The 7,909-nt window shown below is 38.8% G+C and overlaps 1 long non-coding RNA gene across 1 annotated transcript; it reads left to right on the forward strand.

Moving 5' to 3' along the window:
• Window positions 1-292: 292 nt before the first annotated feature.
• LOC142140444 (uncharacterized) lies at window positions 293-7,391 on the forward strand. The gene is made up of 2 exons (XR_012688486.1): window positions 293-1,815; window positions 2,750-7,391. It is a non-coding gene; the product is annotated as an uncharacterized LOC142140444 (long non-coding RNA).
• Window positions 7,392-7,909: the final 518 nt, after the last annotated feature.

The raw sequence follows: 7,909 nt of genomic DNA on the forward strand, positions 1-7,909 counted from the left end.
CGTAGAGGAGTGGTCACCACAATATAATTTAAAAACCCTGAACTGGTCTGAATCGCACCAAATAATGTACCTGGACTGCGTAGAGGAGTGGTCACCACAATATAATTAAAAAACCCTCCACGGGTCTGAATTCCCAAAAAAAAATTTATGGACTGCGTAGTGTAGTGTTCCCCACCATATTATTTAAAAATTTTGCAGCAACAGTCAACGTTGTTTAATATCTGATACACCTCTATCTGGACTGCATAGTGGAGTGGCCCAGGTACTAAATTTTGTACCGGGGCCACAATACCTCCTCCAACTTCCAAGTGTAGTGTTTATTACTGTTAAATATGATTTTTTGTTAAGGCCTCATAAGGCCTTTGTTCAGCCATTTTATTGTAACTTGTATAGAAATATTATTTGCTAGAAGAGATTATTCATTTCTCTGTTAACTTGCAGTTTTGCAATATGTGAGCCTATGGCCTTGAAGTTGAACTAATAGAGAACACCTGAAGAATGTAACCAGTTATGAAAACAATAATGAGCTTCATATCCAGCTGGTAGTATGGGAGCTGTATCCATGGTGCTGCACATAGCATATCTCCAACTCCCCTTGAGATAAGAAATAATAGGCTCATCTGTCCTTAGAAGGGGGAGAAAAGTAAACACCTCAAGAATACGTGAGAAAGTTAATCAGTAGCGCTTCTCATAAACTAGTGGTATAAACTATTGTATGCATATGACGTAGGAGTCATTTATTCAGTAGCCTATAAAAACCTGTATCTTTGTATCAATAAACTAGAGAATATTCCTTGCATACAGAACTTGGTCTGTGTCAATTCTCTCCAGCTGATTGAAGCGCTTCCAGATATACTTGACACCACAGGCTGACTTGGGTCAGAATTTTAGATTTCACAACTTGGAGGTCGCCACAGAGATTCGCTGTCCAGCAGGCTACAAGACAGACAACGGAGGTTTCCCAGCACATTGAACCCCAACATCCGCGGTCAGTAGATTTCTACTCGTTGGTCTTCCTAGTCTGGGTCACCTCATGTCTGTCTGAGGCACCTGACACGCGAATTTGTGAGTCTCAAGTATCATCTGATTAATATAATACAGTATTAACCCAATTTGTTTACTGTAATTGTATTGTTGATTAGATTTTTGAAAGATGATTGAATTTTGAGTGCATGTGTTTGTACCTATGTATGATGTATAAAGCATAAAAGTCACATAAGACATTGATCAAAGAAGCATGTAATGGAATAGAGGGATTTAGAGAGTTATTGTTTTGAACATTGAGTGAACATTTTAGACACCATCCCCAGAGGTATATCAAAGAAGGGAGATTCTGTAATCTGCCCAAATTGTGTAAGAGAGATTTCCAAAAGACCTTCGTCCCAGATACTGTCAAAGAAGCTATTTAGCACGGACATCCAGTACAAGGAGTCCACAGAACGGGACGTCCAGTGCAAGGACAACCCACAGAAACTAGATAAGAGTCCCGATTTGGACTCAACAGAATACTGTCAATATGGGTAATATAGATAGTAAACAGATGACAGCAGCTCCCTCATAGATATGATGCACAAAGACTAAAGGAAATGGGGGAGTAGAAGGTCTGCAGGGAATTTTTCAAGAAAGCGGGGATAGCCAAAGATATGTGTGGATGGAGAAACAAAGGTGTTGCAAGTGGTAATGTGACAAGAACAAAGGGGTATTGAGATCAAACCCCAAGAGATTGTTTGAGGTGGCACAGGAAAGTTAAGAGATCTGAAAAGTCGAAATATATGTGGATATGCTAAATGCATCGGAAGCTGAATAATGAATCAAGTAGGTTGTATATTATAAATGTATGTTTGATCCTGTGCAGCTGAATAAGTGAAATGTGCCCCTCCCTTATTCTGTGTAAATGATTTCAGTGTGTTGAGATAAGAAGCACACTGTTTTTTGTTTTTTGACAATGTATGTAAAATTAAAAAAATGTGTCCGGAGTGCTGATTGATGATAACATGTTGAAGCTAACTTGTATTTAGTGTAATGCTGGGACTTGTAGTTCCACAGCAGTAGGCTGGAAGATGTCAGTTAAGTTTTCTTTCTCTGTATGTGAGTTTTGTCTCCGTCTTACTGCGTGTGAGAGAGATCCGTGATAATTCACATTGTTTGTTCTCTGTCTTAGTGCTCTATAAGGGAGATGTTTGATTTACTTTAAATCACAATGTTTGTCTGTCTTGTCCGTTTTTTACAAGAGACATGTTTCAAGGTTGAAAAAGTTGTACATTCATTGCTTAATGATAAGCTTTTAAAAAGATACAAAAGAAGTTTTAAAATATTTGGTCACGGGAGAGAGATTTTGTTGAGAAAATGTTGAATGATTTACAGACACAATGTATTGTGTCTAACGAGAGTACTCTGATTTATGAGACAGTGCTGCTTTTAAAATGGTTGAATACTTGGAACCAAGATTCCAGATTGAATGTTTCTAAACCCGGAAATTTAATTAGTGTCATTTAAAAGGGCTGTACTAAGAGATGATAAGAAAGGAGTGGCTTTGAACACTCGCCCAGGTCTCGTCACTGACATTCTCTATTTGTGAAATTAGGGACTGCCCCTTTGAGGAAATCAAGGCATGGAACGCATAGCGTCACAGTTAAGCTTTTAGCAGCTGTTCACTGGTTACCTGATAACAGTATACACGCATGTTACAGTTACAGTAATTCCTAGTAAATAAATGTTAATCTCTATGCAAAAGTTTTTTTATTCACAGGTCTCCAGCTGCAAAGACCCATTAGGCAATCCAGATTGCATTGATTTAACTTCCAATGCACCATCTTTGCACCACAACAAACATAAGTATAAACTAATGAAGGATTTAAATAACGTAAACTCTTCTGAGTAATGATTACCTTGTTTTGGAAGAGATATTAGAGTTTATGTGCTATTCGCATAGCAAATGCATGAACTAGGTGGTTTTTCTGTATGTGCAGAAAGCAAAAGGTTTTTATTTGTATCCTCATTACAGTTTTGAGTAAATCAGTGTTTGTAAAGACATTTACTGCCCTTATTTACTGTGCTATAATTGTCATATACTGTAAATAATTCTCTTTATTGTGGGTATGGTAATGCATTGATGGGAATTCTATATTTTTACAGAAATGAAAAAGATTTAAGACTTTAAGAGCAATTGTATGTGCTCCTGCATTAGCACTTCTGGATCATAGCAAGCCATTTATACTCTCCTCTGAGCAGAACCAAATGTTTAACCAATTTTAAGCTGAAATAACTTCAGCGCCAGCACTGGCTTTGCCAGATTATGACAAGCCTTTCACATTATTTTGTTATGAAGTCAGTGCACATGTACAAGGAGTACTGACACAAATACATGGTCGCAAGCTAAGGTCACTTGCATACTACTCTGCTTTAGTGCTTGAAAAGAGTATAGATATTGTGCTAGGACACCCAGTTACCTTAACGGTATCGTACGTTGTGACAGAAACCAAGCACAAGCAAAACATTTGTTACCGGCCAGATTTACTAAGTATGAAGATATACAGCACAAAGGACATTCCCTCCTATTGTGAAATGAGTGACATATAACACTTGCCGAGCGCACTGTGTATTTTCTTCCTCCCTTTTCTTTTTTATTAGAAGAAAAAAAAAAAAAAAAAAAAAGGAAGCACAAGAGGCCCCAGAGCCTCTCATGTTCACAGATATATGTTAAGACCTTCAGACAAGGGGAATCTGAGTAAACTGTATTTTAAGTTTTTTAAAGGTCCAAGGGAGACCAGAGAGGGGAGTTCATTGATATTAGCAGGAGGAATATAGATTGCACGTTATTTTCCTTTGCTGTGCGCTGTAGATGTGTACTAGACTAGAAAGGAAAGCCAAGTTTGGAAGAACCAGACTCAGGCCCATAGTAATGTATAGATCATTATACATAATTAGAAAATTCTAATATGAAAGTTTAACCCAACCAAATAAAGAAAAGAGCAACCCATGACTACAGGGGTTTACACCCAATGCAGGAATGTGTTTGTGAGTATTGTGGCCCAACACTTTATTATATACACTAATAGAACTGATGATGTGGCTTATTAACAGGTTATTTAAGCTAAGTGTTTCTCTTCCAGAAGAATTAAAGTTACCACATCTGTCTTAACCATTGTACTGTACACTCCATCTAATGAGTGTAAACTTTGTGGAACTCAGAAACCAAGAACCTTTTCCTTGGATTCCACATGCTCCTTACTGAAGCCTATCCTAATGAAGTAGCACTGCTTACTCCCAGTAACGTTACACTTAAGCAGTGCACAATGTTGAATCCTGCTGCCTTATTGCAGCAAGTTTCAAAAGATGGGAGAAGTACCTGTATATATTGGGGTTACCCTAGGGATTTGGGGGAATTCCATTCCAGCTTGAACAGAAAGAAAGGAAAAAAAAAAATGCAAACAAAATTTTTCTGAACATGATTGCATAGAACTAATGAAACAAGAATCTCTGGTTTTATCTCACATTAAAGATAAACCATTACCAGATGCAGACATCACTCTTTTTGTAGATGGTTCACACTATCACATAGATCCTGTCCCGTATACAGGGTGTGCTGTAACCACACACACAGAAATAGTGATTCAACAGACTCTACCGAGTCACATGTCAGCACAAGAAGCTGAACTAAAGGCCCTGACACTTGCATGCATATATGCAAAAGGACAAAGAGTAAATATTTACACTGATTCAAGTTATGCATTTGTAATTGCGCATGATTATGGCCCTGTATGGAAAAGTAGGGACCTTATGGGTTCAGCAAGCAAACCAGTCAATATGATGAACATACCAGGGCATTGTTCACTGCATTCCAGCTGTCCTCCAAACAGTGATGAAGATGAAGACACACACAGAGATACTACCCCCGAAGCTAAGTGAAATAGACCAGGCCGCACGAGAAGCCGCCATAGCCCCAGTACCCCAAGGGGAGTCTATTTACATGGTAACCCCCTGACCCCTGTTTGACCAGAGCACACTCCAACTTATGGAAAGACAAGCAACAGAAAATAAGAAAAAGACTTGGGCAATACATGGAGCACTAGAAGTGCAAGGAGTGGTGTAAAGGTCAGCGTTTGTGTCTGCCAAAAGTAGTTTATCCCATTATGGCCAATATAGCACACGAGAAAGTGCATCTGGGAAAAGATGCTATGGTTGTACTCACTAGCAGCTTATGGATAGTACCAGGGTTCGCCCAAGCAGCACAGTCGTTAGTGGCAGAATGCCTAGTCTGTGCACAAAGTAACCCGAGTAAGTCTGTCCTATGGAAAAGCACACCCCAGACATAAGATCCCTATAAGAGGATACAGATAGACTTTATAACTTCCCAAATGCTCGGGCTTTGAGAATGTGCTTGTCTGTGTCAACTTCTTTAGTCACTGGCTGGAGACATGGCTGTATAGAAAAGCAAATGCTAAAGCATTAGCCAAGAAAATTGCGAATGAGGTAATCTGATGATATGGTGTACCAGAGGTCATTGTAAGTGACAGAGGGATACACTTTACGGGGCAAGGATTCCAGAAACTATCACACCCCCTACAGATCCCAAAGTTCAGGATGTATGGAGCGCCTTAATGGTACACTGAAATTGAAAATGCAGAAAATAATGGCTGAAACAGGTCTGCCATGGATCTCATGTTTACCTGCACTCAGTAAAAAATACTGCTAGGAAAGACACAGGTTTAACACCATATGAGATATTGTTTGGCACAGCAAACAGAACAGGCTGTTATTTTCCATAGCAACTACACCATGTATATAGTGATTTGTTGAATTATGTTGCCTTATTATAGAAACAACTAACTGAAATACATGGTCAAATATTCTCCTCCATTGCAAACCCTAATTTTGATACAGGTACCCATAAACTGCACCCTGGGGGGCTGGGTGGTCGTGAGAAAGCACATCAGGAGAAGTCTTGAACCCAGATACAAGGGTCCTTATCAAGTCCTGTTGACGACTCCCATGGCAGTGGAAGTACAGGAAAGAGACACCTGGATTCACGCATAACACTGCAAAGTCTTCAAATCAGGGGAGTCTTGTTCTGATAAATAGAAATGACTGTCTCATTGTATTGATATGTCTTGCCAGAATAATTGTGACTGAAGTAGGGATTAAGGCCTCCCTAACCCAGTATGAAACAGACAGTTAAGTGACATATTGCCTATGCCACTGTGAGAAACATATGGGAAGGAGTGCTCAACAATTTGCACTCATAGTAGAGTAAACTCTGAAAATGTCTTTGTGCAGATGCATAACCTCATTGGTAAAGTTGTCAGTAATGATTCATGTTGGATATTGGAAATATTGGCATTAGTAGCAAATGGTTTAGCAATCCTGTTGATCGTATAGGTGATAATGAAACTAAATATATGGCTGATTAAGAAGTTACTGACACTTGATTGTTGTCTCTCCAAAAAGGGAACCACTGAAAATCCCGAACCTCTGATGATCACAGAAATTACTTCTGAAACCTGACCAGACTATGAGTGTCATGAATTATTTGGACTAGCAAAGCCAAAGAACTGCAGAGTTTGCAACAAGAAACTACTAAAGATTGAACAAAGGACATGCAAGGCCTGCAGAACTACTATAGACTCATTATCTTTTAAGAAACCATCTTTTAAGAAACCATCTTCTAAGAAACCATCTTTTCTAGACATGGACATTTGCCAAAATGCATCTCCTCATAAATCAAGTTAGGACAGGGAGGATCACAGGCTTATTAGTGGGGGATGAGTTGACAGATTCCTAAGGGGACCAACTCTATGCATGTGGCCTCCTACATGTGTATAAGTACCTGCTTATTAAGAATGTGGTTCTATAGATAGGATTAGGTAGGTAGGAGGAGAAAGGGTCGAAAATTGAATAAAAGATGGGAAATGTTAAATATGATTTTTTGTTAAGGCCTCATAAGGCCTTTGTTCAGCCATTTTATTGTAACTTGTATAGAAATATTATTTGCTAGAAGAGATTATTCATTTCTCTGTTAACTTGCAGTTTTGCAATATGTGAGCCTATGGCCTTGAAGTTGAACTAATAGAGAACACCTGAAGAATGTAACCAGTTATGAAAACAATAATGAGCTTCATATCCAGCTGGTAGTATGGGAGCTGTATCCATGGTGCTGCACATAGCATATCTCCAACTCCCCTTGAGATAAGAAATAATAGGCTCATCTGTCCTTAGAAGGGGGAGAAAAGTAAACACCTCAAGAATACGTGAGAAAGTTAATCAGTAGCGCTTCTCATAAACTAGTGGTATAAACTATTGTATGCATATGACGTAGGATTCATTTATTCAGTAGCCTATAAAAACCTGTATCTTTGTATCAATAAACTAGAGAATATTCCTTGCATACAGAACTTGGTCTGTGTCAATTCTCTCCAGCTGATTGAAGCGCTTCCAGATATACTTGACACCACAGGCTGACTTGGGTCAGAATTTTAGATTTCACATTACATATTACCACTACACTAATTCTAGCACGTCAATACCTCTTGTTTTAAATAATGACATGGCATTTAACTTTTGATTTAATTTTTTTAATTTGTTGACATTTTATTTTACTTTTTGAACATGGCAAACGACTGTTGAATGGTCACATAATGCCAAAAAAAGAGTTGCAAGATGGAATTGTCCTTGGGCCCTCCCACCCACCCTTATGTTGTTGCAATAGGACATGCACACTTTAACAAACCAATCATTTCAGCGACAGGGCCTACCAAACAACTGTGGCTGAAATGATTGGTTTGTTACTTTGTTTGGGCCCCCACACCCAAAAAACAATTAATCTCTCCCTGTACAAACTAAACAGGCTCTACTGAGGAAAGATGTCGTCCTCATCCTCAACCTCTGATTCCTCTCCTCCTACAGTGTGTAC

The sequence above is a fragment of the Mixophyes fleayi genome, chromosome 1 (genome assembly GCF_038048845.1).
Source record: "Mixophyes fleayi isolate aMixFle1 chromosome 1, aMixFle1.hap1, whole genome shotgun sequence".
Lineage (NCBI taxonomy): Eukaryota > Metazoa > Chordata > Amphibia > Anura > Limnodynastidae > Mixophyes > Mixophyes fleayi.